Source organism: Castanea sativa, chromosome 6, assembly GCF_040712315.1.
Source record: "Castanea sativa cultivar Marrone di Chiusa Pesio chromosome 6, ASM4071231v1".
Lineage (NCBI taxonomy): Eukaryota > Viridiplantae > Streptophyta > Magnoliopsida > Fagales > Fagaceae > Castanea > Castanea sativa.
Genome location: NC_134018.1, coordinates 10,172,084 through 10,184,858, shown reverse-complemented (window position 1 = coordinate 10,184,858; position 12,775 = coordinate 10,172,084). Strand labels below are relative to the sequence as shown.

Genomic DNA, 12,775 nt, shown 5'->3' with positions numbered 1-12,775 from the left:
TCACGAGCAACATGATTAACTTATTATTTTTCCATATATAGTAAACTCTTCACAAATTTAATAACTGTATTATGGTTGAAACTATATTGTTTGAGTTAATCAAATAGCTTGATTTTCCTTTATGAACTTATAAAAGGTAGATCCACCAAAAGCTTGATTCGTTGCCCTTTGCATGTTTCATTTGCAGGCAGCCTTTTGTTGATGCTGTTGTAACCAAGTGCAAGCACTATTTCTGTGAGCATTGTGCATTAAAGGTAGGCCATTTCACTTTGCAAGCACTATTTTTGTTATAGCAACTTGAATGTTTGCACTTACAAAATGATTTTTTTTTTGCTTGCTGTAGTTTGAATTTGGTGTCTCTCCTTATTGTTGCTCTTTGGTTGAACCATAATTGGCTCCAAGAACCTCTATGTTTTTACCCTAAGAAATTGAATTTTTCCCTATGTACTGTTGCTATAATATTGCTTGAATTATGGATTATTATGTTAAATGCTGGACCTGGCCTGTGATGAATATATATGTTTTTCATATTTAGATGAGCATTGGGAGGAAGTGGAAGGAGATCATTGACATCACCGATAAAATCACTTACAGCTTCCATGTAAGTTTTTTGTTATATGCAAATATGAATGCATTTATGTCCATTGTGTGCGTGTTGGTATCTCTAACTGTCTTGGTCATTACAGGATGATTCCAAAAGGGAAAGATCAGCCAAATCTCGATATAGCGTGTGATCATGCAATTATTTACTGTGCGGTTTTCCTTCTTTTGGTTGTGAAATTGGGATGAAGACCGTTATCTTTGTTATGATCACCGAATGACACTGCACCACAGAAATTTTTCATTTTCTTTCAGTGAGTAGACTTAAGGGATGTAATGCTATAACGTTCTTCATGTTTTGTTTTTTTGGAAAATTTCCATTTATATAACTGGCTGTTTTGCTCTGCCCTGTACCTGTAACTGAATGTTAAATAGATATTGCATTTTGCTTCTGTTCTTCCTACTATGGAAACTTGAGAAAAGCTAACCGCGCATTGTTGATTTTGATCTGCATTTATGATACTCTTGCTTATGGTTGTAAATGAATCAAGTTGTTTACGCTCTTCTTGAAAAAAATCTGTTATGTTCATTTATTTAGCAAATGAGAGCTCATGTTTAAGTTTAGACTCAAATATTAAACAAGTTAAGCTCAAACATAATAATGTGCCCGTGATCATTACGCTTATTTGAAGTATATACTTTATTAGATATTGATATTTATAAATGTATATTGTAGGGATTGGACATTTGATTGTGATAGTATTAATTAAGTTCATAAGATTGGATTATTATTTGTACTTTGTAGTTTATTGATAATATTAATAGTTCATTTTTAAGTAAAATTAGATACAAGTAAAATTAGGTACAAAGTTGTTGAATCTACTTTTCAAAAGTTTATACACAAAAATCATTAGGCATTCTAATTTTTTTTTTTTCACGTGAAAAAAAGTTAAAAAAGAATATTTTATAGATTTTTTATGTGATAATTTTTTTTTAAAAAATATTTTTTTTGCTAATGTTTTTGATACACTGGAAAAAGGATTATTTTTTGTTTGCATTTAGGGGAGGTGCTAATGTTCTAATCTCATGAAAGCTGAGCAACAAGAAGGACCAGAGGAAAACCTTACCAAATTTGTAATTAGTGCAATTTTTTTTACTAGAGATTAATATGCATGCATGCCCAGTTAAAATCCATCTATACCCTTGAGGCCTTGACCATTATATGAGCAATTCCAATGACATTAGCCACTCGGGGGAAAAAAATAGTGACACTGGCACGACATGACAGGATAACTCATGGCACATGCATGGCTTCCTCACCAGATCAACATTTCACACAAAACTCGAATGGTTCGGGTATGAGGACATAGCAATCATACAGCTCTGTACTCGAGTTTAAAAATCTCGGGTACTTTTACACAGTACTCGAGTCTTAAGAAATCGAGTACTAAGCTGTATGGTTGTACTTTGTATAATGAGGTATGCCCGATCCATACTCGAGTTTTTAGGACTCAGGTACTATAGCAAAGTACTCGCGCCTCATAGAATCGAGTACAACTGTGCAGTTATACAATACTGTGACTAAGTACTCGAGTTCTAAAAACTCGAGTACGACGCTGTGTCAAAACACAACTGTTAGAAGCCGTACCCACACAGTACTCGAGTATATGTAGCTCGGGTACTATGTCACTGTACTCGAGTTCTTAAAACTCGAGTAGTATTACACCGACTTCCCTGGCAGCAGCAACCACCACAACCAACATAATGAACGGATAATTAATGGTACTCGAGTCTTTGGAACTCGAGTACCCGTTTAGATACTTATTACTTAGCCCGACTTCCCTGACAGCAGCAACCACTAAAATGGATAATTAATGGTACTCGCGTCTACGGAGCTCGAGTACCTCTTCAGAATAACCTCCCCGTCAGCTTTCATCTTTCTATTTTGAGTAAGCATATTACTCTCGGCAATGTTTCCAAATTCTGCAAGAAGCTGTCCAACTATGACCACCTTTCCAACTCTCACCTATATTTCCAACTCAAGTCAGCGCTCTTGGACTGTGTAAGAACTGGAGGTACTAGTAGTTGGGTCACCATCTGCAAGTCTTTGAGTCTCAGTGTCAGTTCTCCATTCAAGACCAACTGCTGTGACCAGTAAGTAGAGATAATGGTTAAGTGTTTTTTTTTAGATTGTGTGACCAACGTGCTTTGTTTGCATGAGGCGTTTTTGTGCCCCCTACTGAGAATGGGATACTGTCGCATGGGATATATTTTTTGACATACTAAATAGGACTATAATGTCGCATGGGATAATCTGCCATATGGAGTGAGCAAATTCAGTTTTTTATATTCACAATTTTTATACGTTAGAAATAGTTGCAATTGGTGTTTTAATTAACTCAACTAATATAGTAGTTGAGCAATAATGTATCTTTATATTCACAATTTTTATTATGTGTTAGATAGAAATAGTTGCAATTGGTGTTTTAATTAACTCAACTAATATGGTATTTTATACTCTAGCAGTGGAAATTTTTTACGTTTGGATTTTATCTACACCAAAATTAAAATAGTTACTGAAAGGCATGCAATTATTGTGTAAGATACCATAAATTTTGAACCCTATCATAGTAGAGATAGAAACATACATTAATTCCAAATTTTTGTAGTCAATTATAGATGTACGACATAATTCCAAACCTCCATTATTCGAATAAAAAAGAGTATCATCAAACTATCCTAGCTTTGTGTCAATGTCCTTATGTTCACCAAAAGAGTTTAATAATCTAAAGAAACAAATGGGTTTAGATAATTCTAATGAAGACGCTAATACTTTTTGCATTTTTTAATTTCCAATCAAAATATATAAGATTCAAATACATAAATCATCAACTATATATGTATAAAAATAAAAACCTTAATAAGACATGTTAATTTGCCCCACAACTATTATAATTTTTTTTAATAAGACATGTTTCATTAACATATATATACTTAACATTATAAATAAATTTATCCCAACAAATCAAACTAAATTTTAGCAAGAACTAAATAATATTATCCAAGTGTTTAACAAGACAATATCACAATAAAAATAAAAATCTTAATATCTATATATTTATATAAGCTAGTATTCATTTATTTGTTTAAATAATAAAGGGAGGCAAACTAAGGCAAGGTGGAGCAAAATTGTCTTCACTACCATATAAGCATTTAGTTAAGTTATGTAATTTCTTTAATCATAGACATGGGCGAAAAATTAACAAAAGTGCATAATACTTATCTTTCAATGACATTAAAACAAAAAAAGAATTATAAATATAAATCTTTCAACAATTTGATAATATGAAAAATTATAAATAATAATAAAAAAATTATGAAAGATTGTCAATAAAATAGAGTAGATTGACATTGGGCATCAAAAATAAATTTTAGTTTAGAATCATATTAGCATCATTGATCACCATTAAGGTTTGTTTACATAATTACGAAACAGTGTTTGAATATAAATTGTTTTTATCATACGCAAGATCAATTGTAAGTGGTTATACATTATGACAAATTTTATATTGATGCCAACAGGTCAGTGATGGATTTTCACCTTTTCTATGTATACTACGATGGAGAGATGTATTATCATGACTTGCATGGGTTGTCATACCAAGGCTCGAACCAAAAGCAAAATTGTGTTAGGGTGAAGCGTGGGATAGGCCTTATGAAATTGCAACGAAGAATATTGAAGGTGATGAGGTTAGACCACTCTAGGCATAACATTTCCATCGTGTATCGAGCACCTCAACGAGTTCTAGACACCCATGTTTTCTACAATTCACTACAGTTATCGAGTGGCGCCCAAGTGAAGATGATGTGGGAAATTGTTGAGCAAATGGTGGTGAAAGGATTTCTTGCTTCGGATCTCTATGTCATTGTTGAGCCCACCATAGTAGAGGCCGGGGAGGGTTCACAACACACAGTTTTAGATGGAACTATAGATGAGCACATTGAGTCAATACCATTACAATCTTATCAAGGGTGTGCAGAAACCACAAGAGATGAGTATGGTACTGAACCGTGGCAAACATTTCCCCATGCTTCACACGTTGAGGAGGAGCAAGGGCCCCAGGAAGTGCATGCTGGAGAGCATTTATCTCATGATGAGCTGCATGGGGGCACATCTGAACCCGAATATGATCACGGACTTGGTGACGATGCAACCGATATTGATGTTACAAGGGATGAGTTTGAGGAGCTTGTAGACACCATGGGTGAACATGATGATGTTGATCATATCGAGGATGTGGTTGTAGAAGAGAATAGAGACACATGCCCTGCTCCCGATCCTACGCCGGAATGGTTCACCAAAAACACTTGGGATAATATGTTTGATCCATCACCGGTTATGCAAGCAGAAGTATCAAGTTGGACGCCTGGGCAGCAGCCAATGAAAGGAATGGTATTCGCGACTAAATTTGCGGTGCGACATGCATTGACTTGGTACGCACTGCGAGAGAATTTTAGGTTTAAAACTGAGCATTCAGACTCAGAGAGGCTTATGGTGAGTTGTGAGGATGATTCCTGCCCATGGTCAGTCCGTGCGATCTGTTGCAAGGGAGACAATGTCTGGAAGATCGCAAAATGCAAGGGCCCCCACACGTGCGACAAAATTCAGAATGCTCATGATGGACGGATGATTGATTCGGTGTTCCTAGCATACGTACTTGAGCGCTATATACGAGAAGACCCCGCGTATAAGATAAAGAACTTACGTCACGTTGCTTTGGCAGACTTAAAACACGAAGTATCTCACTACAAGGTATTCTTTAACTTGCATTCTTTTTTCAATACATGGAAGTATAAACATGATTGTAATTCCCAAAACCCATGAATACCTGATGTTATGAAAAATGAAATTGAATTGAAAAAAAAAAAACGAATACAGAGAAAGAAATATTATCTTCATCTTATAGCCTTACAAGTCTTGATTTGTTTTCTTCAACTATAATTATTTGACTTGTACTTAATTTCTAACATAATCATTATGGTTCACATACAAGGTTTGGGATGCCAAACAAAAGGCCGTTGCAGCTATATACGGGGATTTTAAGGAGTCTTATGCAGAGTTGCCACGTTTTTTGGCAGGACTTAAGGATGCAAGTCCGGGTACAAAGTATAAGTTAAACGTGGACGAAAATGATGAACCAGGAACCTGTACATTCAAGTCCGTATTTTGGGCGTTTCGTCCATGTATTATTGGGTTCAAGAACTGTAGGCCTGTGATTAGTATTGATGCAACCCACCTCTATGGAAAATATAAAGGGAAATTGATGATTGCAATGGCGACAGATGCTAATAATAAGATTTATCCACTAGCCTTTGCCGTTGTGGAGAGCGAGAGCACAGAGACTTGGGGTTGGTTCTTGGCTTGTATAAGAAGGTATGTTACTGACCGGAGACACCTGTGTCATATCCGACGTACATCCCGGGATACAAGCTATCTTCAGAGACACTAATCGAGACTATTTGCAGCCTCCCATGACAGAACATCGTTACTGCCTTCGTCATCTATGCAGTAACGTGAACACTAGATGGAACAATGAAACTTTAAAGAACCTAGTATGGAGGGCAGCAAGTGCAACCCAGGAGCGAAAGTTCAATGCCACCTTCGATTTAATTGAGAATGTGAACCGGGATGCGCACCAATATCTGAAGGATGTGCCCAAAGAGAAATGGGCTCTAACTTTTGACGAGGGTTACCGTTATGGGACGATGACTACAAACGTCTCCGAGTGCTTCAATGGTGTTCTAAAGGGTGCTCGTAGCCTGCCCATTACAGCAATGGTGAAATACACATGGTTCAAACTGAATGCTTATTTCGATGATCGTCGCAATAAGAGCATAGAGCAGTTGAATTCAGGGAAAAAATGGTGTAAATATGCCTTGGATATCTTCATGAGAAATAAGGAGAAGGCGGAGCATCACAGGGTGACAAGATTGAGTGCGCAACAACAGTCATATCAAGTAGATACACCGCATAATCCAGGGACTGCTGGACATGGGGATCACACACATGGAGTTAATTTGTTGCAAAGAACTTGCACATGTCAGAAATGGAAATTGTATAAGATACCATGTTCACATGTCATTGCAGTTTGTATTAGGTATCGACATGATGCAGAGCAGTACATTGACCAATGCTATAGCGTGGACGCATTGTTTCGGAGCTATGCTCCCGTTTTCCCTGTCTTGAAAGATAGATTATCATGGCCAGATCCTACAGAAACTCGAAGGGTCCTCCCTAACCCCCAATTGATTCGAGAGAAAGGTCGCCCTGTCTCAACACGAATCAGGAATGAGATGGACGAGGGCGGGAATCGGCCTAGAACCACACCATGGAAGGAGGGGGGGAGGAAGGTGCAATGCGGGTTGTGTGACCAAGAGGGGCATAACAGAAGAACATGCCCTAAGCGGAACGAGGCCTCGGCGAGTGGTGGTCTCGCAGACTAGGTACGCTAAGTTTGAACTGTGGCATCCTTCTATATTATGTCATTAACTGATAGCATTATAACCATGTTGTGAAGGTTTCAAGGAAGGGAATATTGCATGTTGTGGAATTGGTCCATACAAAGGAATAAATAGTTGTGGAGGGAAGAGATCAGTTAAAGAGTATGAATTATGTGAGAATGCTAGTGAATATTTGTTCTTTGACACTGGTCATCTTTCCGAAAAGGCCTACCAGCAATTCGCAGAGCAAATGTGGAGTGGAACTCTCAATGTCACAGGACCTTACAATCTTAAAGAATTGTTTGAATGTTGTGTAAGAGTGGTTACTTATTTTGAGTGTTGTGTAATTATGTTATTGTTTGAATGGGCTCATTCCTTTTGTAATGTAATTGCCGTGAAATTTCTCTCTTTTGTTTGGACATGGCATTCAAATGCCTGCACTTGTTGAGAAGTTTAAATTTTAGTTTTTTCATTTGTGATAGATATCAAATCGGTTGTTCATAGTTACATTCCTTACTGGTGCCAAAAGCAGAAAATTCCAGGTGCAAATAATGAGAATATAAAGGAGCAGGAGCTTACTGGGCAAATTTGGGAAAATCCAGATTAGTACTCGAGTTTGAAGAACTCGGGTACTCTTCAAGTTACTCGAGTTTAATATACTCGAGTACCAGTCTGGATATGCAATTTTGAACCAGTCTGGATTGTGTGGGAATCCAGATTAGTACTCGCGTTTAAAAAACTCGGGTACCATTCAAAGTACTCGAGTCTCTTAAGCTCGAGTATCAGTCTGGATTATCCCATCCCATGGTATTGGCCACAATCCAGATTGGTACCCGAGTTCTCTAAACTCGGGTAACATATCGTACAGTACTCGAGTTTCTTGAACTCGAGTACTGGGTGAATTTTTTTTTTTAAAAAATAGATATTCCACGCTGGCATGCCACGGTGGAGGTGTAACATCCAGTACTCGAGTTCTCTAAACAAGTACTTCCTTAAATTTTCTTCTCTTGTTGTATATATTACCATACTTTTTCTAATTCTCTTAAAGAAGTATTACATGTGACTTGTACTTCTGGAACAGATATGGCAGTGGGGCTTCTATATTTACTACATCTGGTGTAGCTGCAAGGAAATTTCAAACTGAAATTGAAGCTGGCCAGGTAAGAGTCACTTCATCAATTTTTATGTCTTAGAGCTTCGTACAAATTAGTTTTCATGTGGATTCATATGGATTCATATGCATGGCTAAGAGAAGTAATGATATAAGTATCCTCTTTCATGTGGATTCATATGCATGGCTAAGAGAAGCCAAACTTGCAAATCAGTAATTTCCATTCCTTCTTTCATTGTCAGTCCAATATAACAATTTAATCTATCATTTATTTTTATTTTTTTTACTCTAGTGTTTCGCATCAACCAGCTGATGGTTTGTGGTATTCACAGGGCTCTTACACTCTCAAGATGACACTGGAGGATGGTAACAATCAACTGTTGACCTGCATTAGCTTCAAATTCAGTATCAGCTTTGGATCTTCTGCGTCTAATAGTTGAATACCTTGCTCATGTTTGCGGTGTTGCAACGTGGTGTTGATTAGAAAATGACTTGTGGCCATGAAGCTACAAGGTATCCAGTTTTCTCATCCTCATAACCCTTGTCAGAGTCAGAATCATATTGTTCCTCCCTGCTCCCACAATGGATGTCAAAATATATTGGTCCAAGATACAGTGAACTCTCTTATTTGTATGCTTAATAGGGACATTTCCCAGACAGAGAGGTCAGATAGTGAAGATGTCAGTGGATTGGTCGAAGAATGGCCTTCTAAGAAAGACATAGGCCATATGTTTGAGTTTATAGCATGTTATGTTGCATGTGAAAGAGCTAATGTCTCAAAAAGTGTCCTGAGTCAGATTTTAGAATACTTGACATCACAAAATAATTTTCCAACTACTGTTTCCTCTCATCACATAACTTCAACAAGAAGGGAGAAGCAGGGGCTTGCCCTTCTAGATTTTATATGGTTTGTGGTTTGATATTTTGTTCAATTGTTGATCTCACTTTTTTTTTAGTTTGCTTAAAACAAGTGAGGGAAAGGGGGATTCAAATCTAGGTTCTCCTCGTAAAAGAGACCGAGCATATTCATTGAGCCACAAAGCTCTTGGTTGATAATCTCACATTTGGTTAAATTTCCATGATGACATCAATGAGTTATCTGCGGGGTGTTTGGGTTATAGAGACTAGTTACAAAGATTTTATTTTTTACTTTTATAATTTGTAAACTCCTTATATAGTATAAATTGCCTTAACTGGCCTGCAATGGTTTTTCTTTTGGAGATGTTTTTTCTACTTTATCATTTGGTGCATTGCCAATTGGTGGTTAATAATCACAATCTTGCGGAAGACAAAATTGAGATAAATTGATAATTAATCAATAATTTCGGTGGATTTTCAACTAAAGGATCTAAAAAGATTTCAACCATGAATTTAAAATATGGGATAAATATTGCCACCAGTCATTTCAAATCAATTGTTGTCAAATAGGGAAGTTTATTGATATGCTAAGGTTAAAATTTGTATCTTATTTAAAATTTACAAGAAAAAGAAAAAGAAAAAAAAGAAACAAAAGCAGAGAGTTAAGGCGTGACGTGTAGGAAATTATTTGATTTGAGAAAAAAAGCTCGGCGGTTTAGTTGTTTCAAATGTTAGATCTGTTTAGTGGGGCTCATGGAACCTTTGGAAGTGGAATGCCAAAGGATGATCAGAGTCTTTGATGACAATGGAGATGGACGAATTGATTTCAAAGAATTTGTCAAAGAATTTAAATAATGACATTCAGTATTACGTTAGAAAAGCGAGTGTTACTCACGGAATATTGAGTTTAGACCATAGTTTTCACCAAGCACTTATAATTCTCACCAAAAACTAATACAAGTACATCTTTTCGTAACATACCAACAACGAACAACAGGGAAAAAATGAGCAAGTGATTTCCTATAAACTTAGCCAAAAGTAATGAACAATTCATCTTTAGATTTGCAAAAGGTGCACGTACAATAGGATCATTTGCCCTCATGATCAACAACATTTTGTATTGCACAAAACGTGTAGACATCAACAACAACGTTGAATGTTCGTAGGTAGAAATTTTTGGAAGTCATCATTGCTTGAATCTGAGAAGTCTGAAATGTCACTTTCATCATCTAACGCAGTAATTTCATTAATAGACTTCATGGCTCGCTCTTGCGCCTTCCCCTTTAGATGCTTCCTAGCTTTTTGGACTGCATGAAAACGGTCTAACCGCCTTTGCATTTGATTGTTCTCTTGTTCAAGGCGAGCAAGTATGTTGGCAGGCTCATCTCTAGGTAACTCCTACCGAGCGTGCCTTAGGAACTCGTAACCCGTGCCATCGACAATACACCTCCAACTCACACCTCTTCTCGTATAGGGTTGACCATGGTGGTTCTGCTACGATGAACTCCATTGCTGTGGTATCTGTACTTAGTTTTGTAGGTTTGCCGACCATGATGTGGCCAACGCTTCCAAGACTCTCGTACGTGTATATTGGCATATTAACGAAATCTCTCTTCTTTCTAACCCATTTCCCTCCATAGTGGTCTGTGTATGTTTGTAGTTGTTGATCTGCAGGAACTTGTGATAATTCATTTGTTGAAGTAGATTGAAACTTGTTTCTACGTGTACGAGATGATGTTGAGGCGTTGCAACTCATAGCTTACTCAACCTACAAAGTTAGTGGTGTAGGAATAAGAAAAGAATTGTGGTACATTTATAACCTCATTTCACTGTGTATTCAATAATAAAATTTAACATATTCAGGCTTGTCATGTCAATACAGGCTGGAAAACCACGATACGAATTTTTTGTTCAAATGTTCCCAATGTCATAGTGAGATTCTCTTATTCTGGGTAGTAGTTGCGGTGTATCGCCATGACTATTCAGCTAAACAGTATTCATGTGAAGAGTATTTAGCATGCTTGTGTTTCATCTGACATGAACTTGACAAGACAATACCGAGTTGTGTTAAATGCATCATAAACTTTTCAGGGGTCTTCTGCATCCTTGAAAACAGTGCATTGCAAAATGATGCAGATCTGTGTATTGACGTGAGTGTGAATGATATGACTAGATAGGGTTCAATAGTGCCGAGCTATTGAGCAGCACATGTAGCACTCTGAATATCAGTGTAGCAATGGTGGACAGCTGACCCCCAAACTCGAGAATTTGTTTTAATAAATTTAGATTTTGAATAAGGGCTCTCAACCTAAACTTGTTGTCTCCAATTATATATGTAAGTACACAAAGATGGATCGAAACTGACCAAAATGGAACAAAGTGGACTGAATGGACCAAATTAGACCAAATCAGACCAAATCAGACCAATCCAGATTAGTACTCGCGTATCAAAAACTCGGGTACTGTTCACAGTACTCGAGTACATGAAGCTCGAGTCTTACTCGGCATAACCCACAACAGGTCCAGTGTCAATCCAGATTGGTAACCGAGTTTCCTAAACTCGGGTACCAGATTTGCCAGTACTCGAGTTTTTCAAACTCGAGTACTTGGTGAATTTTTTTTAAAAATAGATATTCCACGCTGGCGTGCCACGGTGGAGATGTAACATCCAGTACTCGAGTTCTCCAAACTCGAGTACTGGAAAAAGTGGTACTTCCCCAATTAGTTCCGAAACAGTGGTTTCTGCCTAAATTTTTTTAGAAATGGTGGTATTGGGCCGATTTGCCCTGGATGGGACCTCGTGGAGTTCCCAAAAGGGCCAAACTTCCTGTCTTCCTTTTTTTAAGACTCTGGAGAGACAGGGCCCAAAAGGGTCAGCCCCTTGATGATACTTTGCCCGTAAAAGAATAAGAATGTTAAAAACGATGGGTAGGCCGTAATACGTAACCAGATAATAAATGTAGCAGTGTCATTTTCGTTGGAATGTAAACAAGAGCCTGTTTTGAGACCAATATTATTGATATGGGTTTTGGGCCTTGTGAAGAGCCGAGACCCACATTGGAGAGCCGAGACCCAATAGGGTTGAAAACTTGATGATACTAATCAAGGCATGGCTTAGGATATGTAGGATTTGGATCTTATAGATTTTTTAGGACAATTAAAATATAGAGTTCTGATAAATTTCATTAATCCATTTTAAAATGAATGAATTTTATTTTGTTACAGTATCCATATATAAATAAATATAAAAATAGTGACAGTCAACATTTATTTAAATGTAAATGATGCTATAAAATGAATAAAATTTAATAAATTTATCTCGAAATGAATGGATAAGACAAGATTCTATGTAGCATAAGATCAGTATCAATAATTTAAAGAAATATAAAAATGATGACAATCAACATTTATTTAAATATAAATGGCATTATAAAATCTAATAAACTTATCTCAAAATGAATGGATGGAAGTGGGACACGATCCTATATATGTAACGCAAGATCAGGTGTAAGAAAATATAGTAATGCCATTTTTATGGAAAAATATTAACAAGGGCCAAAGGTTTGTAATAAAACAAACTATTTAAAATATTTAATTTTCCATTTCAAAGGTTTTCATCCATGTCTTGGTTATGGCATGCTAATGTTATGTTTCAAAAGGGAAGGACAAAAAAGTGAATAAGAGGAGAATTAAAAAGAGAGGAGAGAAGAGGAGAGAGGAGACAAAATAACTATCCTTTAATTTTATTTGGATGTTTTAATAATA

At 36.7% G+C, this 12,775-nt stretch overlaps 1 long non-coding RNA gene across 1 annotated transcript; it reads left to right on the top strand.

The window, feature by feature from the left end:
* The first annotated feature begins 461 nt into the window (after positions 1 to 461).
* Positions 462 to 1,027, top strand: LOC142641311 (uncharacterized). The gene is made up of 2 exons (XR_012845371.1): positions 462 to 601; positions 687 to 1,027. It is a non-coding gene; the product is annotated as an uncharacterized LOC142641311 (long non-coding RNA).
* Positions 1,028 to 12,775: the final 11,748 nt, after the last annotated feature.